This window comes from Vulpes lagopus, chromosome 18 (genome assembly GCF_018345385.1).
Source record: "Vulpes lagopus strain Blue_001 chromosome 18, ASM1834538v1, whole genome shotgun sequence".
In the NCBI taxonomy this organism is placed as follows: domain Eukaryota; kingdom Metazoa; phylum Chordata; class Mammalia; order Carnivora; family Canidae; genus Vulpes; species Vulpes lagopus.
Window position 1 is genome coordinate 41274575 of NC_054841.1, and position 18263 is coordinate 41292837.

Consider the following 18263-nt stretch of genomic DNA (forward strand, 5'->3'; position numbering starts at 1 on the left):
TTCTCTTCTCTATTCTGTACCAACACGTTCCCATTCTGTACTAGGTATACCCATCATCATCTAAATAAGCTATTATTTCTCTCATCTTAAACTCCCACCCTAGCCTCCCTTTCCTTTCTAATTACCACTCCATTTCTGTCCTTCTCATCAATAACAAAACTCCTTGGAAGAGTTTATTCTTGATACCTCAATTTCTTCCCATTATCCCTCGAATCCATCGCAATCTACTCAGCATTCCACTCAAACTACTTTTATCTCATCAACAATGCCATATTGCTAATCCACTGGTTAATTCTTGGTCTTGATCTTACTTGATCTATCAGTAGGATTTGATGTACCTGACAGCTCCTCTTCGTAATACCTTTTTCATTTGGCTTCCATGCTGCTACACTTGCTTGCCTTAATTTTCCTTGCTGAGCTTTCTCTTCATCTCCCTGACCTCTAAACATCAGTGTCCCAGGGCTTAGTCCTTGAACATGTTTTATTTTCTACCTGCACTCACTCCTTTAATGATCTCATCCCATCTCATAGCTTATATTTATATGCTGATGATTCCCTGGATGCTCCTGTCTGATCCCTGAGCCCAGACTCATATATTCTACTGCCTACTTGAATGTATAATTGCACATCATACTTACCATGGCTTAACTTATCAAAATTAATCTCCCAAACTCCTTCCCCTTCCTGCCTCCCCATCTCAGTAAATGGCAATGCTACTCAACTACCTGTTCAATCCAAAAACTCTGGCATTATCCTTGATGTTCCTTTTCCTCTCATAGCTCATATCCAGACAGCAAATCCTTTCTACCTAATTCCCAAACATAATGAGACTGACCAGTTCTCACCATCACCACTGTTCACATCTTGGTCTAAGCCACCATCCGCTCTTGTGTGGGTTATTTTTAACAGCCTCCTAATTGATCTCCTTGCTTCTGCTTTTGTTTTCCCATGCCCCGCCCCCACCTCCCTTCATTCCTTTCTCACACCATAGCTGAAGTGATCTTGTTAAAAATGAAGTTAGATAGGGCCATATCTTTGCTCAAAGAGGACGACGTCCTTCCAACCTGTCTTATCTCACTCAGGGTACAATCAAGTTCAGCTGACCCACACAGATTGCTATGATTTGCCTCCTCTCTGGCATCATCTCCAACCACTCACTCCTTTGCTCATTCTGGTTTCCTCACTTATCTGGAACACTTAAAACATGCTACACAGTAAGGATGGCCTCAGGGACTTTTCACAAGATTTTTCCTCTTTCTGAAATACTCTTTCACATGACCAGCTCCCTCAATTCCTTTAGGTCTGGATTCAGTATAAGCAGCCTTGCTGTAAATCACTGCTAGTACTGCTGCTCCAAAATTAAATACGGTGCCCTACTAACCTCCCACACTTCTCCTCCCCCACCCGCCCTCATGGACTCAACACTACCTTTCTAATCTCAGCTCCCAGTGGATCAGAAATCTCGAACTTTAGACAACTTAACCCAGAAATATGGCATATTCATTGGTCTTTTGCAGTCTTTTGAATGGCCTCCTCAGTTGTATACCCCATTCTATAAGTAGGGAGCTCCTGGTCAGCCTCCGGGGGTATCCAAACCACAATTCCTCTCTTGGCAGCTTCCCCACACTTCTCTCCCTGGAGAAATCATTCCCTCCTCCATGATTCCTTAGCATGTAGTTCACAGCTTAACCAGAGAACATACCACAGGATATAAGTTATGTAACGAAAGTTGTATTAATAAACCTACAGAACTGGTATTAGTTATATAAATGTCTTTCTACCCTAAAAAATTTCAAGCCTTCTAAGAGAATGGGCTTTTGGCAGTAACTGGGGTAGAGGGGGAGAACTCTCACTGTAGAAATAAACATTTATTGAGCTACTACTATGTGTTATGTGCACATTAGATGCTGGCAGTTTGCTGAAAGATATACTTAAGATTATTTTTCTTTTCCAATTAGATAAGAGTTCCAAGCTTGGCTCAGATCTGTCAACATGGCACTCAAGGCCTGCTGCCACCCTGTCCATATACCTTGTTCTGGTTGGTATACGGTTTCTTTGAGGTTCACCTGAATCACGAAGATTTTTTTTTTTTTTATAACTGTACTGAGAATATGCTGCTTTCTCAATATATTTGTAACACAAGTTTACAGTGACACACATAGAGATTTCTAAATTCTTTACCTTGGAGATCTTTATCTGACTCCAAGTTAAGTACAGGGATACAATGGTTCAAACTTCCTACTTTTTGTATAAAATATGTATATCTCCCTTTGTCTGCCAACATGTGAACTGGAAGAGGACAAGGATGATGAAGCATCAAGGCCAGCCATGACCACTGCATAAATGGGGGGCAAGGCAACCACATATGTCCTCTCTCCACAGGAAATGTGGAGTCAAAGTCAAATCCCTTCTCTATAATGGAGATGCCATCACCCCTGGAGGTGGGAAAAGGCACATGTGAAGTTTGGAACAACTACACAGAAAGGCAAAATATATATTAAAATCCTATTTTGCCCTAAATTAAAACTGGGCATGGGATGAGGTGTTGATGCAGAGAGAAGGAAAAGAAGATCACTATGCCAAATAAATCAGGTCAAAATATTCGATTATTTTCTTCAATGTTGAGAAAGTAGGGCATCATTACTGCATATCTTTGAGGAGCAAATTCATTACTTCTCTGTTCCTGGATGGCTCTGCTGATACAAATCCATCTTTTCTGGGCCATAAAATGACCAAGGGCTACTTAAACAACAAAAACACATCCATAAGATGAAGTGTATTTACTTACAAACAATTCTCTATTGAGTCCTTTCCACAAATTTATGTTATATACATATTCTGCTGGTTTGAGAATTGTCGATTTTAAGATCTGTCATCAGTATATATTCCTTTGTGTATATCTATCTGTATAAGAATGAGAATCTACAGTTTTTCACCCAAAGAAAAATACTCCATGTAAATAGTTACCTGTAGAGTTCTCCCAAACAACATTTATTTTCTAACATTTCAAGGAGCTACCTAAAGTATATAAAAATAAAATTCCTTCTCTTTAGTAACAGTTTGAAGGAAATCCTCAAATGCTAACCTAATATACACTACAAGTGTCTACACGAAAACTACATACTAAAGATTTGTCAGATTTTTGCAAAATACAGTCTTCTACAGAACTGTGAATATGCTTGAGGGAACATGAAATATATTACAAACATTGGAATTTATATGGTAGCAAATATTAATACATCAGACTTAATTAAAAGCTCAGACAATAGGCAGCCTGGGTGGCTCAATGGTTTAGTGCTGCCTTCAGCCCAGGATGTGATCATGGAGACCCGGGATGGAGTCCCACGTCGGGCTCCTTGCATGGAGCCTGCTTCTCCCTCTGCCTGTGTCTCTGCCTCTTATCTCTGTGTCTCTCATGAATAAATAAATAAAATCTTTAAAAATTAAAAAAAAAAAAAACAAAACCTCAGACAACTGTCACAAATGGAACTAAACTAGAAAGTATTAAAAAAATAAAAAAAAGGCTGACATCTCATTAACTATAGCCTGCTATCATCCTGTAAGTCCTTGCTCTGGTCTGTGTCTAAGATGGACAAATCCTTCAAAGGATTTCTAATGGGCATGCTTGCCCTACCTTTGTGGAGTCCACTGTCTATCTTCACTGGGACTGCCAGGAACCTCTTCTGGTCCCTTAGCTCATCTCTTTCCTTGGGATCACTCCTCCACAGGCCCAGACTGGACTCCAGGTCAGTCTTCTGGCCACTGGAGGGCCAGCACCTCATTTCCCTAGCTCCCTCCACCTTCTGGTGGGGCCACATTAGAATAATTCCCCAAATCAGGCAGTCTATGGTGTTAGCTTTCTCTTCTGGGTGCTGTCCCCCTAAAGAAAGCAGAATGTACAAAATTTATAATATTTTTGACTCAGCAGGGTTACTCCTACTTGGAAAACCTTCCAAGTTACATTCTCTGCAAGGAGTATTTCAAAATGTTCTAGATTTTCAGTCCTCATGGACAACGATCACGTTTTACCGAGGTGAATTAGGGTCACCTAGACCAACTTCCTGAGTACCTTTCAGCCCATCTCAAAATGACACTATTGCTAGATTCTCTTCCTCCTGCCTCCAAACCTCTTCATCTTCACTTCAGTGTCCACACTCACCTCTACTTAAAAGGAAAGTCCCTCCCTAAGGTTGGTCTCAACTGCACTGCTTCCTCTTGCCCACATATCACTTGTCTCTGTCTGCTCTCAGGCCCCTATCACTGAAATCCACAAAGATGTTATTTTATCTTCCTGCCTGCTCCTCAGGACCCCCTTTTGTTCTGCATTCTTCTTGTTTCTGCATGTTTCTCTCCCACTTAATGGAACATAGAATACACGGACAATTTATTCATCTTCTCTGTCCTTCATTATCTTGATACTTCCAGTATGGTCTTTAAAACAACTACGTTACAGGGATCCCTGGGTGGCTCAGCGGTTTAGCGCCTGCCTTTGGCCCAGGGCGTGATCCTGGAGTCCCAGGATTGAGTCTCACATCGGGCGTCTCACACCCTGCATGGAGCCTCTTTCTCCCTCTGCCTGTGTCTCTGCCTCTCTCTGTGTCTCTCATGAATAAATAAATAAAATCTTAAAAAAAATAAATATAAAATAACTATGTTACAGGTACCAAATGAGTATTTGTTAAATAATAATGGAGACAGTAGAGCCCAGAGTCTTCTTTTCAATAAACACTTTTCTGCTGCACTTTCTCTCTTTCTACGCTGAAATGTGCTCAGTGGATCAACCTACATTTTAGTCCTTTTCTGACTTACCTATAGCTGTTTAAAGTTTTTATAAAGTAAGCATTAGAGGAGATAATAGGGTAGGGTAAAGAATTGTAAAAGAAAGAAAGAGGAAATGTCACATATCAAATTCTTCTACAGAGAGGAGCCTGCTGATCAGAAGAAACACAAGGAAAGGCTGGAGTAAGAAGAGTGCAGGGAGTAGATGTGAGACTCCCAAAAAACACATGGAGAAACAAAAGTTGCCTTTAAGGGGATGGGTCCTAGGAACTTAAGAGCATTTGTTTCTGAATGTGTAGGTCCTTTGGGCATGTAAACTTGGGGAAGAGGCCTAAGAAGTAGGCTGAAGCAGAAACTTTCCACATAGCAAGGGGGTAGCCGCCGGAGCTCCCAAAGGATATCCAGGAAGCAGGAGACGGAAGGCTAGTGCTTTGCAGAGAACATAATTAGCTAACAGGGTATATTCAGTTATTTGCTCTGAGATGTATAATGCACCCCCCCCACCCTTTGCTGGTTTCCCTAGGGAAACTTCAGGCAGGTTTTTATGCCTTTCTTTCAGAGAAATCCAAGAGTGCCATGTTCTGTAACCGAGTGAACACAAAGGAAAAGACACTGTGTCAGCAACCACCCAAGTGGCGAGGGAATAGCTGCCATGTGAATTGTGCCCAAAAAACTGCATAATGAGATCCGGAAGTGAACAGGCATCCCCTTCCACTGCAGTGGCACTGGGAACCAATAAGCCTACCAACTATGGAAATTCTGTCTTCCTCTGTCTCTTCTTGACACCTGAGTCAAGAAGCTGGGCCCCAGTAGGAGACCATGGTCTTAAAGCCAGCACACCAGGCAAGGAGGGAGAAATCCATAATCCAATCCTAGATCTGCCCTGGCTGTTGGTGACACGGATGGGAGGTGTATGGAGTTTGAAGCATAAAGACTCCTGAAAGTAAAGGGGCTACACAGATAGAAGATTATTCAGCCTTTATCCAGGAAACCCCCCAGACATCATCCTTCTGTGTAGATGTAGCACCAATAAGTACCGAAGTGCCTCAGAGCCCTTGGCTTCCAAATCTGGTCTGAACATGGCACACCACGAAGAAAGGAGCCTGGCAGCTGGCGGCTGAGTAACACCATATCTACATAACTACCAAGTGATGCAAAATCAAATTGCACTTTCGAGCTGACCAAAGTCTCAGCCTTCTGCAGTAACTAGAAATTGTGACTTCTTTATGCTTCAATTTCAGCACCTCCAAAATCAGGATAATACCATTTATTTCAGTGTACTTTATCTACCAGTTTGAAGGTAAATTTGAAAGAATGTAAAAAGACTCTAAGATTCTGATAAGATGGATGCCTTTCAAATCTAAGATCATTACTAATAAATACTTTTCCTTTCCCCTAACACCTCTGTAAAACCAGTGAGAGCTAGGGAAAATTACCCTACTTGAAAATTGTGGGAAATTACGAGAATTGAGAGCCTCACTGATCTTCCTTCAAATTACCAAATATTCAGAGGCAAAGCCCAGAAGGCAAACTTTCTACGAGGCATCACTGGAGAATGGAATAATGAAGAATTTCTGGATTAAGACAGATTTAGATCCTAATTTTAGCCCAGTCACTAATGAGCTGTGTGACTTTGGCTATATTACACAATTCTTCCATGTCTCAGTTTCTCCATCTGTGAAATGGGTTCGTGACATTAACCTACAGATAAATGAAAAGCATGTGAAACAACCAGCAGGGTGTCTGGGTGCCCAGTAAATGATAACTCCTGGCACTGTGATCATATTCCTAAAGAAAGGTCTTTTCTTAGGCACTACTGGAAGGCAAGGGGTATCCTTGGGTAGCAACTACAAAAAGGGGAATTCAAACCACTTCATGATTTATTTTAAAACCAATTTTATTCTAGGAAGGGATGTCAAACCTCCTCAAATTCTGAAGTTAAGGGAAACAAAATATTAATATATTCTTATAAGGAAAAAAACCAATTTGAAATGAAAATTCAAGGCTTGGCTGCAATGTGATGTGCTTGTGAGTCAATCTCATTTCTTTTTTGCCGTTTCTCCTATATGCAGCTTTCACTTTGTGAAGACACACACAACTGCTCAAGTGAAAGTGATATAAAAGATTAGTTGCTTTGTGTGAAAATTGGGGAAGGGAAAAACGTTTTTTCTTAATTTTTTCAGTGAAAGAAAAAGCTCTCAGAGAGATGGAGGGGTGCTTAAAAAAAAGAGGATAAGATATGATTCTTCAAGTTCCAATGTTATTTCTCTCACTTGTTATCTATGTTTGAAAATAATACACAAACTGAATATTGGGATCTAGCTGGACCACGGCTTATACAACACTCCATTTGTCTCAGCTATACTAATACACACTCAAGGAGATAATCTATCAAGTTACTAATAAACAGAGATTCAGATGCCAACACACAAATCCTTCTGAACATTTATATTCTATCAAATTAGGAGTATTTCTAAAAGATATATGTGTGCATAGTTTATCTAATAGACTAGAATGGCTCTTATTTCTGTTCTGCCAAATAAAGAGGAATTTCTCTGACTATAAATGTGCTTGCTTCAACTCTCAAACTGCAAATTTCCTGAGCATTTCCTTTTCATGCTCCCTGGCATCTCTAACCCCCATCAAATTCTCCAGGTTTGTCAAAGCCTTCGTAATAGCCCTAATTTACAAAGTGCCTGCAACTTGGCCAGAACTCAAGATAAAAAATTAAAATACACACAAAAATAACTGTAGATTTTGAAAACAGGCAAGGATGTGATAAGGGCCACCATGTCTCAACCAACCCTAAAACATGGCCTTAATTTCTAAAAAATGCGAAAGTAGTGAAATGTAGAAGGCATACTAAAATGAATAAGCAAGGACACTAGTATGGCTCAGACTTCTCAGATCTGACATGGGCATTTGGTACCCTACTAGCTGTGTGGCCTTGGGCAAGTCACTCATAATTTCCTAATTCATTACATTCAAATAATACTCCCATTTTGGAATAGTCCCCACATTTGTAGAAATGTCTGCCAAAGTGACTGGGCTGAAGAAGGTGCTTGATAGACAACAGTGTCCTCCTTTGAACAGAGGTTGCAAACTCAACTGACCTACAGGTCTTAGAGAGGAATGAAACTCCAAGAGGCTCGTGGAGGACAACAGGGAGCAGAGCGGGAGTCTCCGTGCTATATGAGCACTTTCAATTCTGCTACAGAGGACAGATGAAGCTCATCAGAAGGACTGAGCATTGCCAGCAAGTAATCGAGCAGTTTACCGGATACAGGTAAACCTCAGAGAATGTGCCAAAACAGTGAGTACTCGAGCAGCCTGGGAGACACAAAAGTATTCAAAAGATATGCTAAATAAGGGCCTGTAACCTGTAGGGCACACCAGAGAAAGAATAAATAAATATGATGGAACAGATAAGAACATTACCTGGAGATGTAAAGTGTTAGGTCATGACTCTACGTGCTCAAGGCCAACAGCTAATTCAGTCCTCCGTGGACCACTGGTGACAACGACCCCACCCCATGCTGGGTGCCATGTTCTCTACCTGAGGAGCGCTGGTGAAGACCAGGGCTGTTCAGCAGGCCACCAGCCAGGCACAGTGTCACCAAGCAAGTGTGCTGCCTCCGAGTACCATGTCTGCTGAGGCCCCTCGCTCAGAACCCCAGGCCTGGCAGGCAGTGCAGGGGCAGAGAGCAGCTGGGCAAGTGAACTCTGGGAGACGGGGTCAGACTGCACACCCTTCCCACATGCCCCTTGTAGTCCCTAAACGGACTTATAGACTGTGTGATCGAACACTTCATTCGGTCCGTGAGCCTTGTTGTGCATTCGGACTCGGTGCACCGTCCCCTCAGATGACCTCTGTCACCGGAACCAATGAGGTCAGAGGGCACGGGCCCATCCCAAGAGAAGCCACTGTTCAGCCCCACTCAGGACTGCCCTTTGGGACACCGGCCCAGGGTGCCCACATTTTCTGATGTTTTATAGGAACTTGGAAAATCTGGATTTCCGTGTCAGATCTCCCATGTTCAAAGTGCTGACCGCTCCTTGAACGTTTCTAAAATCTATTCAGGCAAAATAAAACATAATCTCCACTGCCACTGCTGCTTTGCTTCCACTGCCTCAACATTGTGGCACAACTGTGTCTGGCCCCAGTGCAGAGGTTCCCGTCACATGGCCCCTCAGCTGTAAAAGACACCAACTGCCTAGTCTCACCTTCAGGGCTCCCTGCTTGCGGCGGCCTGGCCCACCTGAACTCCTGTGCTAAGGGTCTCCTCAAAGCCAGATTTCAGGTTGTACTACAAAACTGTGGTCATCAAGACAATGTGGTACTGGCACAAAAACAGACACAGAGATCAATGGAACAGAATAGAGAATCTAGAAGTGGACCCTCAACTTTATGGTCAACTAATATTCGATAAAGGAGGAAAGACTATCCACTGGAAAAAAGACAGTCTCTTCAATAAATGGTGCTGGGAAAATTGGACATCCACATGCAGAAGAATGAAACTAGACCACTCTCTTTCACCATACACAAAGATAAACTCAAAATGGATGAGAGATCTAAATGTGAGACAAGAGTCCATCAAAATCCTAGAGGAGAACACAGGCAACACCCTTTTTGAACTCAGCCACAGTAACTTCTTCAAGATACATCCACGAAGGCAAGAGAAACAAAAGCAAAAATGAACTATTGGGACTTCATCAAGATAAGAAGCTTTTGCACAGCAAAGGATACAGTCAACAAAACTAAAAGACAACCTACAGAATGGGAGAAGATATTTGCAAATGACATATCAGATAAAGGGCTAGTTTCCAAGGTCTATAAAGAACTTATGAAACTCAACAGCAAAGAAACAAACAATCCAGTCATGAAATGGGCAAAAGACATGAACAGAAATCTCACAGAGGAAGACATAGACATGGCCAACATGCACATGAGAAAATGCTCCGGATCACTGGCCATCAGGGAAATACAAATCAAAACCACAATGAGATCCCACCTCACACCAGTGAGAATGCGAAAAATTAACAAGACAGGAAACAAATGTTGGAGAGGATGCGGAGAAAAGGGAACCCTCCTGCACTGTTGGTGGGAATGTGACCTGGTGCAGCCACTCTGGAAAACTGTGTGGAGGTTCCTCAAAGAGTTAAAAATAGATCTGCCCTATGACCCAGCAATTGCACTGCTGGGGATTTACCCAAAAGATACAGATGCAGTGAAATGCTGGAACACCTGCACCCCGATGTTTCTAGCAGCAATGTCCACAACAGCCAAACTGTGGAAGGAGCCTTGGTGTCCATCGAAAGATGAATGGATAAAGAAGATGTGGTCTGTGTATACAATGGAATATTCCTCAGCCATTAGAAATGACAAATACCCACCATTTTCTTCGACGTGGATAGAACTGGAGGGTATTATGCTGAGTGAAGTAACTCAATTGGAGAAGGACAACATTATATGGTCTCATTCATTTGGGGAATATAAAAAATGGTGAAAGGGAGTAAAGGGGAAAGGAGAGAAAATGGGTAGGAAATATCAGAAAGGGAGACAGAACATAAAGACTCCTAACTCTGGGAAACGAACTAGGGGTGGTGGAAAGGGAGGTGGGCGGGGGGTGGGGGTGACTGGGTGATGGGCACTGAGGGGGGCACTTGGCGGGATGAGCACTGGGTGATATGCTGTATGTTGGCAAATTGAACACCAATAAAAAATAAATTAAAAAAAAAAAAAAGCCAGCACAGTGCTAACAGAAACCCGAAGGAGGGGGGCTCACGTACCTAACCGGAAGGGAAGGGGGGGGGCTCACTACCTAAGCTCATGTGACAAAGAGAAGAAATTGGACCAGTGAGCAGAGTGCTCAGGAGTTCGGTGCAGGTGGCCTACAAGCTATGCTGGACGGCTTCCTCAAGCCTACACCGCCCCACTATCAGTCCCTGGTTTCCTCTGCTTCTCCTCTCCTCCTGAGGCCGCTGACCAGGAGTCAGGGCACAATGAGGCACATGGGGGTGGGGATGGGGAGCAAGAAGAGGTGACTGTTCCTGTGTTCCCTTCAACCAAAATCTGAGGGCTAGAAATGAGGAATCATTGTGTTTCGGACGACGTGTGTTCGAAGTAAAGCATGTAGTCTGCAAGTGAACCAAAGTGATTCAGCACAAAGGGGCTGACCTCCTGCCACCCAGCCTGGGGAGTGGGGAGTGAGTGGGTATGACTAGGGTACCAGAGGCTCCTTAGAGAAGACTCCACAACAGGTGCTTCCTAAGCATGAGCAGGGGGCTGGAATGCCCAGTAGCCTAGAATAATGTCCAGGGGGTGGAGAGTGGTCAGAGGGCTACCTATCTGTGCAGAACAAGACAAAACAACTCTTCTGTGGGTGCTGGCAGGGGGAGGCAGGCGGGAGGCACCAGCCTTCTTGCACTCAGTCTAGGACCTGGATTTGCCTGTCTTTGCACTGGACCCACTAGAAAGGCAGCCACCTCATGAGGAAACCAGTGGGTGAGGCTGATCAATGGCTGAATCCAACAGCAGTCAGAGCGTGGGGAGCCCGTGGGGGCCTGTTTACAAATGGCACACAGTGACAAAATCCCAAAGCTCTACCCGGGCTCTGACCAGTGAGGACACCTGATGGCAGACTTGTGTGGCTCATATTGTTGAGTGACCTCTCCCTGTGACCATTACCAGTCAGGGCCTGTGGGAGGGCTTGGGAACTCAGTGATGAGGGCCCAGGAGTGTACATCTCCGGAGAAGGCCAGCTATAAACATGACAGTGACTGAAAGAAAACTACCTGACTGTGGGCTGTGACATCTGCTGTGAAGGGGGGAGACAACCAGGTGACAGGATAGAGAATGGGTGGGAGGAAGGGGCTCTACTGCAGAAGTCACCACTCTAGGAAGGGACCAGGAAGACAATCTCCTGTGAAGATCACCTACAGTTTTCACAGGAATAAAAACTCTCAGGAAACAGCAGTGCCTCAGTGGCTTAGTCAGTTAAGGGTCTGCCTTGGGCTCAGGTCATGATTTCAGGGTCCTGGGATAGAGCCCCACATTGTTGGGCTCCCTGCTGGGGAAGGAGGAGAGGGGGGAGCCTGCTTCTTTCTCCCTCTGCCCCTGCCGCCCCCACCTCATGCTCCCTCTCTCAAATGAATACATAAAGTCTTTAAAAGAAAAAAAGGAATAAAAACTCTCAGGAAACAAAATATTTTTTTAAATATACCAGTGTTGGCTTATTTCTTTACACTATCACATTAATACGGAAGTGAAAAGGCAGAGAATTTAAGACAATGCTGGAAACATCAGCTTATTTCTGGAACATGAGAATATGCCAGCCTCTGTTAACCACAGATCTCCCAGGCTAGTGTTTTGTATCCTGCTGAAATGTAATTTAAAAATTAAATTCTAAAAAAAATAAAAATAAAAATAAAAATTAAATTCTTTCCACTCTGATTCTAACTGAAAATGGCAACTATAACACAGTTGTAATTGATTTCTTGTGTTAATCACAGACAAGCATTTGAAGCACTAGAGTTAAGATGACTGTTGTAGTCCAGTTAGTGGTATAACCTCTGATGGCTGCGGTCTGGTGCAAGCATGGATCATACAGGTACATTCTGCCCACTAGCCAGTGACATTGAATTATACTTAGCATAGAATATGCTCTTCTCAGAGAGTAGTCAGACTGGCTTCTCTGCCAGCTTTTTTTTTTTTTTTAAAGATTTTATTTATTTATGAGAGACGAGAGCGAGAGCGAGAGAGAGAGAGAAAGAGAGAGGCAGAGACACAGGCAGAGGGAGAAGCAGGCCCCATGCAGGAAGCCCGATGCGGGACTCGATCCTGGGTCTCCAGGATCAGGCCCTGGGCTGAAGGCGGCGCTAAACCGCTGAACCACCCGGGCTGCCCTCTGCCAGCTTCTGACATCAGTTGACACAGAACATACACCTCTTATAGAGAATGTGGACACAGTCCCAGAAGGATGTGCTACTGCAACCTGCTGGATGATATCATTGCAAGGACCATGGGGACTGATGTCCTCACCACCCACGGTTCCCAGGCACGTATCTTTCAAGGATCAGTGAATCAGTGAAGTAAGAGGGGAGTGGGGATGGAGGGAGTGCATCATGGAGATGACAACTTTCTGTATTGCCTTATAAGGACATTAAGACAAACACTATCCCAAAATTATAATATATCCATACAATGGGATGCTATTTAGCAATAAAAAGAAGTAAATTACTGTTACATTCAACTACATGGATGAATCTTCAGAACAGCATGCTACATGGAAGCAGCCAGACACAAAGGAGTAAATGCTGCCTGGTCCTATTTACACGGCATGCTAGAACAGATGCAACTCATCTATATTAGAGAAAGCAGCTCCGAGCTTGTGTGGAGGCGGGCAGGCACACTGTAAAGGGGCACAAGAAACTTTCTGGAAAGATAGAAAAGTTCTAAGTCTTGATAGGGGTGCTGGTTACATGGGTACATACATGTCAAGACTCATCGAAGTACACTTAAAATGTGTGCATTTCACTGTATGTAAATTATGCCTTAACAAAGTTGACTGAAAACTGTCACTAAAAAACAAAATCTTACATATCTAGTTTCAAAGTTACTTCATAAAAGAAGTTGTTTTTAATCCTGAATAAAGATACTGAAAAAAAGTCCTTTTGAATTAAATATCACATTTTAGTTAATGAAAAACATTATTTTTTCTAATTTTAAAGTCCAGTGATGTAAACCTCCTTGGGACTGAGCAGGGATCAGAAGAGGAGTACTGAAGAACCACTGTTGTCTCTCTTCCTCCCCCCAAATTCCACTCCCTGTACCTGAACTCAAATAGTACCTTAACCAGGCTCATGACTATTTATTCATCAATGAACAACCCAACCAGAGCTACCTGATTATAGAGATTAGAGGGAGAAGGCATGACTTAAATAACTAATAAATTCTCTCTCAGGAAAGACAGGCAGAAAAGGGAAGGAAACACAGGGAATGGGAATGGAGAGGGACAAGTGGAGAGAATTCTGGGCAGCCACACCAGTGAGTGCTTCTTCTCAGTCTCACTCACTGGGGCCTGCAAACTCAGCTCATGTAGACTTGCATTCAGCGGGCCCTCATGGGTCAGCTTGGCACCTTAAGTGAACTGGCAGCAACCACCACCAAGTTCACAGTCAACAGGGATCTAATCCCAGGTGTTAACACCCTCCCCTGCTAGTCACAGAGCATTGCTATATGTTCAGGACCCTAAGAAGACCTTTAAGGCTATCATGGAAGAAGGGTAGAAAAAAGAAATTGATTTTTGTTTAAAACCACAAAGATTTTTCTGAAGTATAAAGTGTAACAGTATAAAATATTTATACACATCAGATTTCCTTCAAAGAAAGTGTAAAGCTAAACAGACTTTTAAAAAAAGTGATACTGGGGATTCCTGGGTGGCGCAGCGGTTTGGCGCCTGCCTTTGGCCCAGGGCGCGATCCTGGAGACCAGGGATAGAATCCCACATTGGGCTCCCGGTGCATGGAGCCTGCTTCTCCCTCTGCCTGCGTCTCTGCCTCTCTCTCTCTCTTTGTGACTATCATAAGTAAATAAAAATTAAAAAAAAAATAAAAATAAAAAAAGTGATACTTTTAATCTTAGCTACCTTAAATCCACTGCTTCACCAAGACAAGACTTTAATAGCCAAACTATTATCATAAGCATGACTGTTTGTTCTAGAAAACATTGCCAATGCATCCAATAGTCAACTGATGAATGCTTAATTTTTTAAAAGATTTATTTATTCATTTGAGAGAGAGTGCATGTATGCAGGGAGGGTGAGGGGCAGAGGGAAAGGGAGAGTCCCAAGTAGATTCCAAGCTAAACATGGAGCCTTACCTGGGGCTGAATCTCATGACCCCGAGATCATGCCCTGAGCTAAAATTGAGAGTCAGTCGCTTAATCAACTGGGCCATCTGGGTGGCCCCATACTTAATGTTAAAATTCAAGAATGTTGAGGGAGAATGAGCAATCGAAATAAAAAGAAAATCTAAAATTCGCAAAGACACAACTGTACATCAAAAGTCATTAAGAGGATTACAAGGGTAAAATCTCACTCATTCCCTATGCCTTTTAAAAACTTATCTTTTATGGAGCGTCTGGCTGGTAGTCGGTTGAGCATCTGACTCCTGATTTTGGCTCAGGTCATGATCTTAGGATTATGGGATCAAGCCCTGCATCCAACTCCTTGCTGAGCATGGAGTCTCCTTGTCTCTCTCCTCTCTGCCCACTGAAATAAAATCTTTAAAAAAATTTTACCTGTTTTTTTTTTTTTAAGATTTATTTATTTATGAGAGAGAATGAGAGAGAGAGAGAGAGAGAGAGAGGCAGAGACACAGGAGGAGGGAGAAGCAGGCTCCATGCAGGGAGCCTGACGTGGGACTCGATCCCGGGTTTCCAGGATGGCGCCCTGGGCCAAAGGCAGGTGCCAAACCGCTGAGCCACCCAGGGATCCCCTAAAATTTACCTGTTTTTAAAAAACAAATACTTATCCAGCACTTAGGAAGTGGCGGAGTTCTAAGCACTTTACACACCAAAGTTTATATATAATGCTCATACCAATCCAGCCAGGCGGGTTTGGTCAATTTGTCCTTACTTTACAGTTAATTTCTTGTAGAAATTACCTGGCCAAGCCTGGACAGGACATTGGCACACCCAGCACTACCCCTAGAGCTATGCCTTTACTGCAGTGTGGCCATTTTTGTTTTGTTCAAAGGAAGGACAGTATGTATATTCAGGTCATGTTGGTTTCTAGTACTGAGGCCCTGAGACTTCTGTGACTGAGTATCCCCAGGAAAATGTAAGATCTCAGCACACCTACCTGTGAATGCATTTGGTGTCCCTCCCTACACACAGAATTAGGGATTCTCCAGGCAAATGCTAACAGGCCATTCCTGGTGCTGATTACAGCACCTGGGATAAGTACAAAAAAGAAGCAAAACAATGATATACTTTCAGAACTTGGTTTTGATATGTTCAAAGAAAGCTGAACTCTTTGGATTTGGATTCTATATATTCTGAGGTGAAAGCAGAGATTCTGAAATGTCCCACATGGTTTTCTGTATCTGGGTTCTCTAACTTGCCTTCACAGTAGCATCTGCACGGTCTTGGCCAGATCTGATATGGCCTGGACTACTATTTGCTTGCAATTTTTATTTAAATCAACTCAGTTTTTGTTTAATTCTTTTCTTTTTTTGAATTACTGAAGTATAATTGACATACGACATCATATGAGTTTCAGATATATAGTATAATGATTTGGTATTTGTATATATTGCAAAACAATCACATAAGTCTTGTGAACATCTGTTACCACATATGAATGGTTATATTTTTTTCTTATGATGAGAATTAAAATTTACTCTCTTAGCAACTTTCAAATATGGAATACAGCATTATTAACTATAATCATTATGCTGTACATGAGATCCCCACAACTTATTTTAAAACGTTTGACCACCTGCATCCATTTCACCTACCCTTACCCTGGCTCTGGCAACTACCAATCTATTGTATCTCTGAGCCTGGTTTGTTTTTAAGGTTCCACATGTAAGATCATACTATAACAATTAAGTATCCTCTTTAACCATGTCTTATCTTTTATGCATGAAATTGACTTAATAGTTATATTTTATTAACACATTTATCTATTAAAATAAAATACATCTTGGGGTACCAGCATGGCTCAGTCCGTTAAATGGCCAACTCTTGTTTTCAGTTCAGGTCATGATCTTAGGGTTGTGAGATCCCGCCCTGTGATGGGTTCCACATTCAGCAGGGAGTCTGCTTGAGATTCTCTTTTTTTCCCTCTGCCCATCCCTATGCACAATCTCTTTCTCAAGTCTTTAAAAAATTAAAAAATATATATATATATATATATATATCTATGCATCAACAAAAATCACTGCATGTCTTCCAGTGCTGTGAGTTCTCTCTTTAGGTGAATTCAAATTCTGAGCTGGTAAAAGCCAGTCTTCACCCTCTAATTAAAAATATGGGGTCAAAAAAATATGGGGTCAATACATATACCTTCAGAAATACGAATTACGAAGGGAGCTCTACACACACACACACACACACACACACATACATACACACACACACACACACACATTTCAAATGACTGAGAAAAGAAATTGAGTGGGAATTAGGCATTAAGCCAGGAACAGTGAGAAGTACCAGCTCATGGACATGATGGCATAAAATTTTAATATGAAACCACAAAATCTGGCCTGTAAAGTTCAAAAGACTACTACCACCCAGACATCATGTACTCTCAATAGAAACCTCAAATTTATAAATTAATTCCTAGGTTTAAAAAATAAAAAGGAAAACAGTATAAAGAAATAAGAATCTGAAAGCTTAATTATAAAACTCATTTGCCTTGTTTCTCTGGAAGACTGAAAAAAACATGCATGCCTTCAAGGGCCAAAGGGTATGGTCTGGGGTGGAGGATGGGGAGGGCTGGTTTCAGGCTCCCTCTGCCCTCCCTCCCCACCGGTAGCCCCACAATGATCTGCTTTCTGCAGTGCCCTTCCTCTAAATATCTGCCCAAGAAATGTCTCTGCTGAGAAGAAATTTGGAAACCATTGGTGTGATCCAATTTCCCCATCCCACCAATGAGAAAACTGAGGCTCAGAGAAGATAAAGACTCAGAGTCACTCAACAAAGTGCAGCAGAATCAGAGCCTAAAGACCTCAGCATCCAGATTCCCAGTCTGATGTTCACCTCCAAGAACACCCTTTCGCAGTCTTAGACTGGTAACCCTAATGGATGTCATTACATCAATAATCTTGCCTATGCTTGAAAATGAAGAAGTGTGATTCATCATTAATTTCTTGAAGAGGGAAAGCATCCAGAAATATTTAATGAAGTGTTATGAGTCAATGCAACTAAATTAGGAATAAGATGAAGTCATTATTTCGGAAAGTATGATGTAAGGAAGTAGGCACATCTCTTCCTGAAAAGTCATATAAATCAAATAATGCCTAAAATGGATTAGGAAAGCTTCCTAAATAACAATAGAAACAACAATAAAAACAGCAGTAGTAATAAAAGCAATAGCTATAACTTACTATTATACACCAGATACCAGACTTAACACCTTATGTGCACTGATATCCTTATAACATAAACATTATTGTTCTCATTTCTATAGATAAGATAATCGAGCTTAAGCCCAGGGATAGAGTAACTAGCTGTCCTAGTTTGCCTGGCACTGAATGGTTTCCCAGGGTGTGGGACTTCCAATGCTGAAAACAAAAAATCCTGGATAACCTGGAAGGGTTGGTCACCCTACCTGTAGGACTGGTAAGTGACAAGAACACTCTTCCATGTCTGCCTAACTCCCCAGCCACCATCTTCTATGATAACTTCTCCCCACATGCTACAGTCTAGTCTTGCACATACTGGTTTAAAGGAGAGCATGACCAATATGATACAA

At 42.3% G+C, this 18263-nt stretch overlaps 1 protein-coding gene across 8 annotated transcripts in view; it reads right to left on the bottom strand.

Moving 5' to 3' along the window:
* Positions 1–18263, bottom strand: part of KIF16B (kinesin family member 16B) — a 301238-nt gene that overhangs the window by 67450 nt on the left and 215525 nt on the right. The gene's annotated exons all lie outside the window — the stretch shown is intronic.